General features: G+C 45.3%; 1 protein-coding gene across 1 annotated transcript in view; it reads left to right on the top strand.

Moving 5' to 3' along the window:
* Positions 1-571: 571 nt before the first annotated feature.
* The window catches only part of SGCD (sarcoglycan delta), a 904,357-nt gene continuing 888,920 nt past the window's right edge, over positions 572-16,008 (top strand). Inside the window, exon 1 of the mRNA XM_045791978.2 lies at positions 572-895. The gene's annotated coding sequence lies outside the window, so the exon portion shown is untranslated. The remainder of the gene's footprint in view (positions 896-16,008) is intronic.

Here is a 16,008-nt window from a genome sequence, read left to right as displayed (position 1 = left end):
CCTGCGCCCTAGGAAGCCTCTCGGCGGCTTCCCCTCCTCGGCAGCGCGGGTGTGCAGGCTCTCCCCGCCACCCCCACCCGCCGCTCGCCCTAGCTCCCTCCCTCCAGGCCGGCCGGCCGGAGCGCGCACACCCGGGCTCCGGCACGTGGGCGCGCGGGAGGCGGCGGCCGCTGCTGCCGCTGCCGGAGCCCAAGCCTGAGCCCGAGCCCGAGCCCGAGCCCGAGCCCGAGCCCGAGCCGGCGAGATCGCCCTCCATGCTGCGGGCTCTGCGGTCGCCTTCCGCTCAGCGTCTGGCCCAAGCCCAGCCCCGCGAGCCCTGCGAGCGGGTGAAACAGCGGAGGGGAGGAGGACTCCGACAGGAGGAGGGGCGCGGCGGGCTGGGGCGAGCCGGGCTCTGAGCAAGGGGCGCCCGAAGCCGGGAGAAGGCAGCCCGGCTCTTTCGCTCGCTCTCCGCTCCAGCCGCTGCTGGGGGCTCCGGGCAGCGCGATGCCGCTGTGCTCCTTCTAGGCGGCGGCCAGCGGAGGCTTCCTGCAGCCTCTCGGCCCACGCCGGCCCCCATTCCACCGGCGAGTCCCCTATCCCAGAGGACGCGCCCGGCCGCTCGAGCCGAAGCGAGCGCGAAGTCCGAAGTCCACCCCCAGCGCCGCCAACTTCCCCGGGAGCCCCTCTCCCCACTGCAGCCTGCGCCAGCCCTGGGAGCGATGCGCCCCCAGCCGGGCGGCGCGCCCTCTGCCAACTCGCCACCCATGGGATCGACTGCCCTCGGCTGCCCCGCTTGGAGCGCGTAGCCTTAGCCGCGTGGCCCGGGAGACGAGCGAGACACCCAGGCGCTTCACGGATTCCACGCGCGCCAGTCTGCTGGGGTCCCCTCCGGGGGCAGCGTTCATACCCAGGGGTGAGTAGCCCGTTCGTGGCGGCGAACCTTTCCCCCAGCTAGTTGCTTGCGGGGATGTCAGGGAGACGCTAGGAAGTTGAACCCCTTTGCACCTATCCTGGGATTTGGCAGAGAAACGCAACATTGGTTCCCCCAATCCGATTGCCTTCGGGGTTTCCCCGACTGCCTTCACGTCTGAACCAAGGAAGGAGACCCCTTCCGCTTCCATAGGAGAAAGGGGGCTCCCTATTGCAGGCCACTGACTGTTCTCCACCAGTGTGCCATTTGGGGCTTTTCTGCCGCCCGCGCATTAAGCAGACACCCAGCTAAGCGCTTGGAGATCCACTGCCGCCTGGGCGCGCTCGGAGATCACGGGCAGCCCGGGCTCCTAGGGGAGGCTAAGCGCGCTTCATTAAAGAGTAGTGACTGCTGGGATATTAAGGAACTGTGTATGTGTGTGATTGGGAGCAGGAAAGGTAGCCAGAGGAGGAGACGCAAGTGCAATGTTTCTGTTGCTGATGAATTGGGTACCCTGGATGCCCCGAGCCTCGGTGAGGGTTTGTGGGCGCAAGATCTAGGGTGGCCGGACAGAGTCCAACAGGTGGCCTGCACGGGCTTCCCGTGGCCAGGCACAGGGGAAGGGGACGGCAACTGAACCGCATCTAGGGGTGCATCTGAACATGGGTAAGGAAATGCGCTCTGCTCTCAGGCCTGATTTGGGCTGAGTGTGTGAGGCATCCAAATGCCTCCTGTCGGAAAACAGCGGCCTCATTGTGTGCCTGACTGAGGTTTCAACTTGCAGGCAACTGAGGGTCCATTCAGCCGGGGCGACGTGGACTTGGCTGGTCCTCGGACGCGAGCCCCTGCCTTTCTCGGTCCCTGGTGGCGGGTATTCCAGCTCCCTGGGCTGGGCAGCGAGCCAAACCCCAGCATTTTGCTCCTCTCTACTCCACTAAGGGGAGGGGGAGTTGCGGGAGCATTAGGAGCCGCGGCCTGAGTTTATCCTTTACCTGCCTCCTGCACTTTCATCCTAAGACTCGGAGAGAGGGCTCCAGGTGGGTAGAAAGGGGGTGTGTAGGTGGTGTGCCCGGAGGAGTGTGCGGACAGATCGAGTTTGAGAGCTGCCCTGAGAGAAGCTAGAGAGAGACAAAGTTTTCTGCACCTGCCCACAGTGATTCGAATTGGGAGAGGCTGTGGCTCACCTTTGAAAAAGTTTCTTCGGAACTCGCCATCCTTTGGTGTTGTCCAGTGTGCAAATTACTCTGAGTCCTGATGGCGGTGGCGCTCCAAAGGAACGTCTTCCCAAGCCTGCTGTGGAGCTTCTCTGCCCCTCAGTTTGCCAGACTGTAGATCTGGAAGGTTATCCCTGTTCATGGTGGAAGCTCTGGTATGTCTATAAAGGAGGTACCTAGAGATGGATCGGGGTCGGTAGACGGAGGAGCCGCCTGGGGGAGGGGTGGAGGGCAAGAAAGAGTTGTCTGGAAGCTACATGCAACGCGGATGCTCGGTTTTTACTTAGATTTCGTCTTTTGAGGAGGTTAATAGGCTTTGAGAAGACTGATGGACATTTTAACGTGCTGAAGCTTTCCCAACAGCCCCTTGTCGCCGCCGCTCCACTGCCGGCTCTTGGTGGACGGAGCCTCTCCTATCTTGCAAATGAACCCTCCACCGCTAGCTAGGGTTGGCTGGCGGCTTCCCGTCCAGGGGAAGCTCTGGGTACTAGAGCTTCTACTCCGTAATCCCGCTGCATCTTCCCAGGGGGGATTTCATTTCCCTTACCAGGAGAGACCCTCCTCACTGGGGGTCTCTGGCAGCAGATTTCCAAGAACTTAGAAGTAGACCGAGTCGCTTGTAGAGGGCGCTGGCTGATTTAGCAGGGCGCACGGGCTTCCCTAGCCAGAAGTGTGCCCCCTGGAGGCTCCTTGTTGAGAGGGGAGCCAGGAGCTGGGGGTCAAGAGGAGGAATGAGCAGTGAGGTATGGTGTTTGATAGAAAGACAGAGACACAGAGGCAGAACAAGAGGGGAATCCGAGAGAGACACACATATACACAGAGGCAAAAGGAGAGAGAAAGAGACAAAAGAAAGAAAGCTATAGGGTAGAGGGGGCAAAAATAGAGAGGAATGGAAAGAAGGAAGAAAGAAAATAAATCTGAAGAAAAGAGCATGAGAACGGAAAGCATCAGGGGAAAGGAATGGGACCCAGGGTAGCAGAAAAGAAAGGGTGGGAGAACAGAACGGGCAGAGGAAGTGGGGAGGCACTCCCTTGTTGTATTTAATTTTTATAAACCACGCTGCCATTCTAAGGAAGTTGACATAATCCACATCCTTAAGTAGCCCTTTGCTAGCGTTTGTTTCTCTGGGGAGTCGTGAATTATGCAGAAATTGGACACTGGCTTGGAACCCAGCTGCACTGGATATGACAAGAATGTAAGAAGTTTAGATTCTTGGTAAATGCACAGATGCACGAGTTTATTTGCCTTCCCTGTTTGTTTATTTATTTATTTATTTATTTATTCCTTCTTTCTTTCCTGGGTAAACACAGGACTGGAGAATTGGAGGGAGGGTTGTTTCATTAACTGTATTTGCAGTGATTCTCTAACCCCTGTTTATGGAAGAATCTCCTGCATAGCTTCTGAGAAAAACCAATTACTGGACCCACTCCCTTGGGAGTCTGATCCAGCAGGGACAAGAAGGTGCTACTTTAATGACCACCCAGTCCCTCCTACAGCAGGTCACCCTCGAACCGCGCTTTCATGAACATGGCGTAGACTGTATAATGCCCTTCTCTCATTTGTTCCTACATTTCCTCCTAAGAGGCGTAGCTTCATGCCGCCCTCCAGTAGCCCACCCTTTCCAAAAAAAGCTCATTTCTTGTGAATTTCTCTTGCTAAAAGGACAAGCCCAAGGATTGCTCAGCCAGGGTTACCTTTCCACCAACCTCATTAATCACAGCAGCTCCAGGGGACAGCGGAACGCTCTTCTGGTTGACCTTGTCAGGGCTATCCACAACTAACAGGTATTGAGCACCCGGCAGGGCACCATCCTGGGCACTCTTTAGACACTGCCTGTTTAACACAAAAACTATTTCATCACAAAAAGCTCTGTCGTAGGCACTGTTTTTATCGTCAGGATTTTATAGTTGAGGAAATGGAGACTTAGAAATGATAGATCTATTAATTATCAGAATTAGAATACTTGTTATAAATATATTTATTATAATATTATTAATATATATTCTTGTCCCAGAGAAAGTGTATTAGTTGGCTGGGGTCCAGCAACTGGAAAGTAGCTGTGCTGAAGTTGGAACCCGGGTTTGGGGACTCGAGTGTAAGGTCCTACTTATGCACCATGGTGGCTCCATTCCCTTCGAGACCGATGGAGCCAAAGATCCTTGGAGATCTTTCCCGAGGACTCTCTCCCTCTTTATCAATGGAGGATAAGGAGAGGTGGCTGAAAACAAAGAAGTGACTTGTCAGAGATCCCATATCCAGCAGGTGCCGAACTGGGGCCAGCACCCTGATAGCTTGAATCTCAGTCCAGCCTTGTCCCCGTCAGATCAGTGTGGATTGCAGCTGGCTGATCATCAAGGTCACATTAGCATCTCAGTTGGAACACAAGTTTCTGGACCCCACTAGAGGCTTCTCAAATCCAAACCTCGGGGGCAAAGAGCCCATTTTTGTCTATGCCTCAAGTCTGCATCTGTGCATTACCGTTCACCCCCATCCTAGCTCCTGGATTCTGATGTAGGTCCCTTTCAAACAGCTTCAAGGGCACTCCCAGTCCTTCCTGCTTCCAGCCAAACAAACACACAGAAAGTCTCATATGCTCTACGTGTTCTGGAGCTCTTGCTAATGTTCCACCGGTAAGGAAGCAAGCTGGCCAACCCAGAGGCAACTTTGAAAGCTCTTGGAGAGGTATAGCAATCACATTGATGTCTGTGATACTCGGTTTTTTCCTGTGCCAAGTTGGAAGCCATTTAAGGAAGCATCAAATGCTCCTTCAATGCATCAGTGACGGTATTTGTACTCATACTTGACACAAAATGACACCATGAGCCAGGCCAATGTGCTGCTGTGTCAAAAGCGTCAAGCTCTGTCTCCCAATTCAGTGGAGCTAGCTGCAGTGTAGGAAAAACCCCTTCCTCCTCTTCGTTATTACACCTCTGACTCCCTCAGACTATGGCCGTGTCTCCTGCAGGTAAAAAGGAGCCATCACACACACTCTCTTTCTGGCCCACTTAAATTGTTTTCTCGGTGACCTCAACATCTTTTCCCTTCTCTTTCATTGAAAAGTGGCCAAAGGTGCCAGACATCTTGTCCAGCAAACTGTTTTGTCATCTTTCCCTTTTCAGATCCAGATTTATGTTCTGAATCCAATGCTTTTAATCCTGACCTCTTATTCAAGGATGGTAATTGAGCCTCAGGTGGCTTTGATAAGCGATTGTCTGATAACATGTGTTTTAAATAATGACAGCCGTTCGGAATAGCACACAAACCAAGGAATAACTAACTCCATTTACAATGTCTGCATTTCTGATACACTGGGAATGTTTTGCCATTGCCGCGGTGAAAAGCTCCTTTTCTGGCATAGCTGGCAGTGAAGTAGAAGGTAGAAAGAAACACTGATAGTGGTTAAGACTCCGGCTTCGAATGCAGACTGCTAGGGGATCAGGGCTTACCTTAGCCTTGCTAGCTGTTATAACCTGGGTCTGCTGATTGAGCTTCTCCAAGCCTCCATCTCTTCACCTGGATGTTGAAGGCAATAACAGGATGCCCCTCCTGGGTATGCTGCCAGGGCTTACCTTCATCAGTGACCTAAGTGCTGAGCACAGCATCTGGCACGTGGTAAGGACTCATCTATTAGCTAGTATTTGTTCGACATTTGTCCTGTGCCAGGCTCCATTTAACAGAGGATGAAACTGACAACACAGAGGTTAAGGGGCTTGCCCCTGTCACCCAGATCCTAAGGAACAGGGTGAGACTTGAAATCCACATCTGTCCTTTTAAACTTCCACGCACTCTTACTGTGGCATTGGTTTGGGTCCCTGTTCCTTTCTTACACATTAAGAAACCGTGTTGCATATGTGACATATTCTGGTTTGTGTTTTTATTAAACCCACTTCATAGAACATTAAATAGAACAATTCTAGGTGGGGATCTTTTGAATTTGGGGGGGGATAATTTTTAGGTTGTTAGTCACCTCCAACAATTTGCTTTTGCTTGTCCAGCAATTGGTGAGAGTTTCATGGATTGGTTAAGAGTTCCCAGGTGTGGGTGCCTGGGTGGCTCAGTCAGTTAAGCGTCTGCCTTTGGCTCAGGTCATGATCCTGGGGTCTGGGGATCAAGCCCTGCATCGGGCTGTCTGCTCAGTGGGAGGCCTGCTTCTCCTTCTCCCTCTGCCTTTCCCCCTGTTCCTTCTCTTTCTCTCTCTCAAATAAATTAATAAAATCTTAAAAAAAAAAAAAAAAGTTCCCAGCAGGCTTTGCTTGGTTAACTTCTACTTGTTTTCAAGATCTCAGCATCGATCTTGCTTCTTTGGGAAAATCTCCTTAGACCCCTCAAGGGCTGGGTTAGAAGTCTTTATAATGTGTTCCTCTACTTAAACAATAGTATACGTGTCTATGTACTTCTCTCTATATGCTACTTAGTCTGTATATAAACTTCTTGAGATCAGCAGTCTGGTCTTAATTGAAGTTGTCTCTGCAGTGGCAGGACAACGCATGACATAATAGAAAACTTACAAAATACTCTTTTTTTTTGACATTTAAATTAGGTTTACAAAATACTCTTGAATGACCAATTGAAACTTCGAGCTAATTCTTGGTGGTCCAGAAAAAGTGGCCGTTTGTCCTTAACTCTAAACGACAAGCATCCAATCATTGGAATTGAGGAGTGTAATGGGATCAGTAGTTGCTGATTAACTACGTTTTAGCTTTGGGCGAGTTCCATTGGAATGCTGCTTAAGATGTCATTAGAAGGGACATTCTGACTTATAAGTTAATGTGATTTTATCTGTACATTTAATTCGTTGCTCAGAAAGACACTTTTGTCTCTCAGCCCAAAAGTCTTAAAAAATTTATGGACTTCCAGAGATAGAACCAAAGTTAGAGATAATCTAGTTCTACCAGCTTGTTGGACAGAAGAGAAGACTGAGGCCCAGAGAAGGAAAGGGAGTTTTACGATATCATCCAGCAAAGTGCCTGAGCCATCGTGAGAGCCCGAGTTTTCTAGCTGCTAAGCCCAGGAGTCTTCCTGCGCAGGGGAGAGCGGTTAGCACAGCTGTGGTAGGCTGCTCGTTTGCTTTGAAGGCACGCTTGCAAGGCTTCCTGCATGGACACAGCCTGGTCTTTGCAAAATTCTAAGATAAAGCCCATGCTGAAAAGGAAGGAAGCAGGACTGACGTGGTGTGCTGCTAGGGCAGACCCCACGTTTCAGAGAAGCTTGTAAGCGAGCATGTTAGCAGGTCCTATGTTGGCAAGGTCATATGGGCTTCTGGGATTCCCAGTCTCCTTTTCAAACAAGGAAACGTGGCTTGACAGGGATCTTCCTTGGATGTTCACTTGTGATATTTCGGGAGATTTAAGGATATATGGACGTGCATTGCCAAGCCCCTGCCTGAGGGTTGTTGGCAAAGTAGTGGTTCAGATCAGCCTCCCTTTTCTTCTTGACACTCTTTCTTTAGATGGGACATAGTCACCTTGGGCCCCTTCTCTCTCCCTCTGGGGTGCTTTGGTGTCTGACTAAATGGACCAGCCTAAATACCTCCTCGGGCACAGAACGTGTGCAGAGTACTCTGACATCATTAACACGCTGATCTTTATCGCATGGTGTCAGTATTATGGAGACAGTATGACACAGATCATTGGTGCGATATATTGTGGGTGATCTTCTGGAAACATTATAATCAGTGCTGACAAGGCAGCAGAAATATCTCAACATAGCACATTCCCAGCATCCCCAGATGCTTCCCAGACCAACCCAAAGTAACAAAATTGTGATTATTCAAGGAGAGCAGGCCCAGTTAAGAATTCTCTTTCCTCTCAACCATCATCAGTCTGAAATTATTGGTGCTATTTCTGATTTGGTCTTCAAGGGCTGGATGCTAAGGAGAGACCTCTTTCTTTGTACCCCAGAATGAATTGTTTCTTTTCCGACCTCGTCCGGGTTCCTAAAATCCCTCCATTAAAGAGTAATTCCTTTGGGCTTCAGATAATTTGGAATTTTCTGTGGTCCTCTATTAAACTGTGAAACTTTCTGAGTAGGATGTCATTTAGCTACATTAGCTGTTTAGACCTATTATCTCATCCGTGTGTCTGACCTTACCCGAAGCATTTTGATAGGCATTGAGGATAAATACTACCATCACCACCACCACCACCTGTTACTAGGACATCTGCTTCCATTGTCACTATTGCCTTGTATTGAGGTCATACTATGTATTGACATGGTCCTAAGTTCCTTCCATGTTTTTTCTCATTTCTGTGTCCAGTAGCCCAATGGTCGTAGTCATGGGTACAGGAATCATGATATTACCGTAGAGATGACAAATATGCTGAAAAGTTGGTGCAGGATACAACTAGAATAGTAAGAAAAAAAAGTGGCAGTCTGAGCAGGAAAATATTGGGGAACAGCAGCACAAAAGGGGCAGAAGGGAAAGTGATCTTTCTTTCCCCTATTCCCAGACACCCAAGTCTCTAAGTAGGATCTTCAGAAAGCTAAGGAAGCTGAAGTTTGAAAGGTTAATGTGCACCAGATCTTCACTGCTGACAGTGCAGAGCAGGGCTTTGAACCCAGACTTTTCTTATTTTCGAACTTCACTAGGTAATACTGTCTCCAGTTGACTTAGAAAATCCCCGGCTTGAAAGGAGCTTAGAGAGTATCTCTCTTGTCCTGTGGCTTTCAAATGACTGTCATGTACATCAAGAAACATATTTTACATGCTTATCTAGTATGTATCCACACACAACTGATGCAAAGGTTTAAAATAACACACCTTTACTATGTTTATTTTCTGATATTTCTTATTTTATTCTGTTACTGTACACATATCCATGTACAGACACACCATACTCACAAATATAAGTGAAACAAAAGTTTCAAAAAATAATATTTACCCTTACTATGGGTGATATACTCTGATGCTTTCCATTCTATTCTAGTTAATTTTTAAAAAAATTATGCCATGACCCACAGAATTGGTTTCATGACTCTAATGGCATGAAACCCACAATTTGAAAAATACTTACCTAATCGGCAAATGTAGATTTTTAGAGGTGGAGAAAGTGAGGCCTGGGGAGGTAAAGCCATTTTCCCTGGTCCAAGGTACCATGGCAAGCTAGTGCAGAGCCAGTGTTAGACCCAGGCTCCCAGTGTCCACTCCCACCTCTGAGTAAAAGCATCTTTGATTGTGGACACTGGGCTGTTACTTAGCTTCAATCCAGTAGCAGATTGTTGTCATTGATTGCTCATAATATCTGCCTTTTGACTTGGCCTTGACTTTCACTCTCTTCACGTAGAGATTTTTTTGGGAGATTTGAGTGACCCTTGATTTGTGATGCCTGAGTTTGGTGGTGGGTGTTTGTGGTTTAAATGGTCTGTGGAGTCGCAGGCATGGTGGTGAGGGCCCTGTGGCTCCTCTGTGGATCTCACAGATGCACTGATGGTGTGATTAAGATTAAGATACTGGAGGATGGAAGAAGTATTGATGCCCACTAGGATGTCCTTTCTCTCTACACCTGTCTCTCTGGGCCATGCCCCCTTTCTCAGCTCAGAGGGCGTTACTCTTAGGTTTAAAGGCATTAATACCAGAATCTTGAGACAGTCTGGCTTTGCCATACTTGTTGTACAAAGAACTCTTTCTGGAAACTCTGAGGAGTACTGGGACTGGGGGCAGAATTTTTAAAAGGTGTCAAGTTTTAATTTAATACTATGTGTGAATGAGAAAACGCTAACCAGTACCAATGGGTGAAAATGAAGCATTCTTCCATTTCTGATCCTGAGCCCCAGTTCCCTCTTTCCTGGTACAACCATGTTTCCAGGGTGTTCTGCATTTTCCTTACCACATAGGGGGACCACATGCATGTATTTTTCCTCTTTCATGTGAATGACAGCATACAGCATACTTTACTTATAAAATTTAAGTGGCACATCTTGGGAAATGTTAATGTAAGTTTATATTGAGCCACGTCTTTATTTTTCTGAGCTGCATAATGTGTCCTTATAGGAATGTGCTGGGATTTGTTTAGCTGTTGCTAAAGTGTCGTGACTAAGGGCCTAAACTCTGGCGTGAACCTGCCTCTGTGTGTGTGTGTGTGTGTGTGAGAGAGAGAGAGAGAGAGAGAGAATGAGAGAGAGGGGGAGAGAGAGAAGCGGGACCAGAGAAGGTCCCACTGAATTGAATTGAGTTTGTGCATGTTTTTAAGAAACGAGTTTTTACTACTGTGTGAACTTTTCTCATACCATGAAACTATGAACATTTATTCGTTGAGGATCTTTTGTCTCTGGGGTCCTGGGAAGATAGGAGATAAATAAAGACAATATTTCCTGTCCTTGATGATTCTGTAGACAGCATTTACTTAATCAACACAGGTTGGAAAAGATAAACAATTGTGTGTTACTGAAACACAGGCCAGATGCTCTCTAGGAGATAGCTGCTCAAAGAACATTCCATGCAGATGGGAGAGCGAGGACACAGGCCCTGAGGAGGGACTGTGAGTTTCACTAAGGAGAACCAGCAAGAAAGCGAGTGGTGCTGGAAGCAGAGATGATAGTAGTTCATGTTGTCCTAGGAAAGAGATGCTTGAGGCCAACATACGGTCTGTGGAAGAAATGCGATGTTCCATCGAAACTGCCCCACCTACAGCTCTGTAGCAGGTTTGAAGAAGGCTCGCTGGCTGTTTCTCAGTTACAACAAAATTGATTTTCCTTTATGTAAATATATAGAGTTCAGGATTTTTCAGTGAAACTCTGTTGCCTAGAATCCTGGTGCGTTTGAAGGAAACAGAATTGTAGCCAGCAAACAGTTGTTCATTGAAGGAATACACACTCGAACAAATGAATGACTGAGTGAGCTCATGGGTTTGGCTAGTGTGAAGACAGAGCAGGGGCCTGGGGCAGCTACCTCCGGATGGGCAGAGAACTCAGGGACAGTTGTGAAGGATGCTGCTTTCAAACGGTCAGCTGGGAATGTCCACACCAGCCAAAGCAGGGAGGAAATTTTACTTTGTCTTCCAAGTTGTAAGTTTTTGTCGGTTTTAAGATCCCTTGTTTTGAATGAAACGGAATGAAACCAAACAGCTCAGAGAGTTAATCCCTCCTCACGCTACCTTAATGAAGCTTTTGGTGTGCTTGTCTCCACCAGCTCAGAGAGAGAGGGAGAGATACGGCGACTGTATCAAAATGCTTGAAATGTCTTAATATATTGTTATTGAAGGACACATATTTTTAACAGCAAAAGTTAACTCTTAACAAGATCTTTATTTTTACACATCCTAGTGAAGCGTGTTGCAGAACCGTGTAGAACAGGACTACTGATTTTGAGAAAATACTCATGTTGGATGTTTTCTGTGCATTTATTTCTGTTAAGAAAATAAAATAGCAAGGAAAAACACTATCAGCTTGGGGGGTTCTTTTTCAGATGCAAATCCCTCAGACCGAAATCCTTTCTGTACCTGAATTGGACCTGCCAGCTTTAAAAGAGGGCAGTCGGGATAATATGATAAACTGGCCCACGCGTTCAATCTTAGCTCATCAAGGCTGCGCCAGAACTGACATTTTCGTACAGTATGGCTTGATGCTCTGATTACAAATTGGTCCTGAGTCGCTAGACTCTTTGTAATTTTATTCACTAAGGGATGGTGCTTGTATCATGAGGTCTGTTTTGGTTTCGAAATCTGGAGGAGGAAATATATTTCTGGTTCCCGTCTCTTGTTTAAGAATGTGATAGAGAGGGAGACTCATACAGAAACAAATGCAATTTATTATATGCAAAATCACAAGTTTCATTTTCCCTCAAGGCAGTGGTGATAGCATTTCCCCTCCCACTTCCTCCAGGAAGTTTTGCTGTGACCAGCTTAAAATTGTAGTTTTAAGAAGGGTGTTGGGTATTTCTATTTCTCATCATTGATTTTACTTGTAATAAATGGATGAATTATTTTGGAAAAGAGAGGATCTGTAATTGTATCTCCCTTGTGCTTGTTTTCAAGAATTCTGTTTTTAATTCAGTTGAATGAATTTTTTTTTTTTTTTTTTTTTTTTTACATGGTGAAATTACCAACAGTTATTTTTTGGTCAAGGACCTTTTATGCTTGGGGTCCTGGCAGAATAGAAGACAGACAAAGTCAGTGCTTTCTGTCTTTGGAGAACCTAGAGAAGGCACGTACTTACTCAGAGCAGACTGAGAATGATAAACTATTGTGTGTAATTAATACTTAAACTGGATACTGTAGACAGTGAATCCCGGAAGAGCCAGAGAAGGAAGTGATTCGGTAGGAGCGACATAATCGGATGGCATTTCCAACATGTCCTCAGAGGGAGAGTGAACAGTTTTATATGATTCTGATTATATCACCTGAACTCTTACAACAAGAAATTAAAAATAATTATCTTATGCTTTCACTTAACACACTATCTCAGAGGATCCATGTGCTTTAAAATAGCTAGATCATGGTTAAATCTAGTTGTCAGTGCACTACTAGATTTGGAGTAAGGAAATCTCCAACCCTTCAAGTACCCATCCACCACCCCCAGAGAAAACAAAAACAAACCTCGAGCAGAAACTCAGGTGGGAAGTACTGAGCAAGGAACAAGTGCGAAAGACCAGAATTGTTCTGAGGCAAATACCCATATAGCTGTGTACCCGAGGATCAGTCAGCCTTTAGTATGCCCATTGGAAACCAGAAGGCAGGGAAACTGATCTTGACTCCTGCACGAAATCAGGACCTGGAATGGGACCATGTGATCCTAGGTTGGTAGCCTCCCGTGGTTTCCAGCAAAAGCAACCACAGATCCTCTGTAGAGGAAAGCATACCCAATATGAGACTATAGGAATCCCACAGGTAAAGATAAAAAAATGATCCCACAATCAAAGATGACAAAAATACGTAAGAAAACCAGCCATCACTAGTCAGATAGCATAAAGAAAACGAAACAGAAAACAGACTTAACCCCCCCTGAGGTTTTTACTTATTAGAATTAGCATATAGGGAATATAAAATAAAGAGGTTTGAATCCTTAAAGAAATAAAGGTGGTTATTTAAAATGTTAGCCTGCAACAACAGATTACATTTATTATATGTTTAATCAGAGCCCCGGAAAGGGAGCAAAAGGGAAGAGACACAACATATGAAGAGATAATGTCTGGGAATTTTCTATAACTGATGGGTGATGTCAATTCACAGATACAGGAGGTACAAGCAAGATTAATAAAAAAATGAATCCATACCTAGGCTTGTTGTAGTGAAATTGCAAAACATAACAAAACATAAACATACCAAACATTAAGAGAAGGTCTTAGAAGCATCTAGAGAGCAAAGACAGATCATCTACAAAGGACCCACAATTAACATTGACAGTAGGCTGTTCACTGACAGCGGTAGAGGACAGAAGGCCTGGAATAGGATCTTCAAAGATTTGAGAGAAAACAAGTGCCAAGCTAGACTTGTTTCCCTTTTAATAATAAGAACAAAATAAACACATTGCCAGACAAATGGAGCTTTGCTGCAGAAACTACAAAAGAAAAGTAATCCTGGAAAGAAGGTCTGATACAGAAGGAGGAATGGTGAGTAAAGTAAATTGGTAAAATGTTAACAAGGTGAAATATTATCTGCATAATAGGATATTTTTCTAAGCTGTGTATTTTTTAAAGAAAATAAACAAAATACCAGACAATAACGCATGTGTCTAATCAACCACAGAATCATAAACTCCCAAACAACTTCACAATCTGTCTTCCATCTTCCTCTCTCTCGCCCTCTCTCTTTTCCTCATCAATCTCATTAGAGCCTTGTCAATTTTATTAGACATTGTGAAAAAAATTGACTTTACAGATCCTTTATTTTATATTTTGTTCTTCAAAAGATAAAATGAAGAGATAAGCCACAAACCAGAAAGCTTTTTTTTTCAACACATGTAAGCGATAAAGTAGTGAGTAGAATATGTAAAAAGCTACTACAAAAGAACGAGAATAAGATAACCGAATGGAAACATGGTCAAAGGGCTTCAGTAGGAGTTGCTCTGAAAAGGAAGAACGTGTGATAAAGAAATATATGAAAAGTTGCAAAATCTCATTAGGAATTGGGGGAATAAAAAATGAGTCATCAGTGAAATTTTGTTTATACTTGCTAGATTAGAACAGATGAAGATGTCTGAAAATCTGAAGCATTGGAGAGAACTTTAACACATTGCTTTGAGAGTGTAGATGGGCCATCACTTAGAAATTTAGTGTTTTCTTGTGAAGTTAGACACTGGTGTACTCTATGACTCAGCGATTCTGGTACTCTGTAGATGTCTTCCAGATTCTCTTGTACATGTGCTGCAGTTGACACATACCAGAATATTCAGAAAAGCATTGTTTATAATAGTAAGAAAATGGCAATAACCAAAACGCTCTTTGTTAGGAGGGTAAATAAGCTGTAGGAAGTTTGTGCAGTGGACGATAAGGCAGAGAAAACAAGTGAGTTACATCTATATACACTAACCTAGAGATGAGTATTAATGATCAAAATATTGAATAATAATTACGTTATTTATGAGATATTATTTATAACAATATTTTTGCATTTTGCTCAAAAATGAGCAACATGAAACTTGTTTATACCTGTATATTATATATATATATATATATATATATATATATATATATATATATATACATATATATATTTGAGAAGAAGGAAATATAAACAAAGTAGTATATCACACTGGTGTTTTTGAGGGAGGCAGCGGAAGGATGCAAGAGGAAAGGTGCATGGCAAGCGGAGTCCCGAGACTGCCTGACTTCCAGAAGCAGAGGGTTTAGGGATTTGGCTGCCCTTTGCCTGAGCAAGTGTGGTTCTTGGAATTGATTGACTTTGGGAAGGAGAGACTCTCACTTGATTAGCTGGCTTTTAGATTTGCTTGCTCAATTTGTATGAGTTTAAGACCAGTTCCTTGTGATGATGGATGCAGAATAATCAGTCTTTTCCTGGGAGGGTAGGGATCTTTTATTCTCACTTGTAAGTCTTATGATTTCCATTTTAAAGGTGTCATGGTTAACTACTTGCTCAAGAGTTAACAGCTACTTAGTGTGAGAACTGGGATTTGAACCTCAGTGCTCCAGCTTCACAGTCTGGCATTTCATAACGTAGTTATATCTGAATTATAGCACATATCATCTTCCATGTTATAAGGTTATAATAAGGTTATTCTGATTGGAAGTTTAGGATTTTTCCCTAGCTTACCGAAGCTACTCTCCACTAATCTAACTTGGTAAACTGCCTGTAGGTATGCAAACCAAAGACCCAGGCTTCTCCCTGACATTTCTCGGTATTTCCCCCTACTTTTCATCAACCAGAGTCTTAACAGTCCGAAACAACTGTACAACTTGACCATTTACCTCGGTCTTTAAGAAAGGCAAATCTGATCTTGTCACTTCTGGCTGCCTTAAAATGGTTTTGTTCTTTCCATTTTGTCTTAGGGTAAGAATCAAATCCTTCCCCCACTTCTCCAACTTCACTCACACCTGTCCCCCCTTCTCCCTGGTTGTGCTGACCTTTGGTTTTTATCAGTCTTTTGTTCTTTCTGGGCACAGGGCCTTTCTATGTGCTGTTTGATTTAAAATTTGAACACCTGACTGTATTAGCAGCTGCCCCCCTGGTTCTGGTAGTCCACAAACCCCTCGATCATGCCTCCTAAATTCTTGCAGATTTTAGCTCCTGGTAGGCTCTCTCTCTTTACTTAAAATACAACTCTGGTCATAATTCTTGATGATTGCAGTTTCTATGCAGATAATTTCCCCAAATTCCTGGCCAGTTCATTAAATTCTCCTCCTTCAGTGATCTTATTCTCTACCGTACCTGGTCTGACTACTACCCTGGACCTATCCTGAGTTTCTGGTTCTCATGTTTTGGCAGGTATCTGAATCACCTGGAGGACTTT

Source organism: Ursus americanus, chromosome 15, assembly GCF_024610735.1.
Source record: "Ursus americanus isolate L20-20 chromosome 15, mUrsAme1.1.p, whole genome shotgun sequence".
Classification (NCBI taxonomy): Eukaryota; Metazoa; Chordata; class Mammalia; order Carnivora; family Ursidae; genus Ursus; species Ursus americanus.
This window is presented reverse-complemented; position numbering and strand designations above follow the sequence as displayed.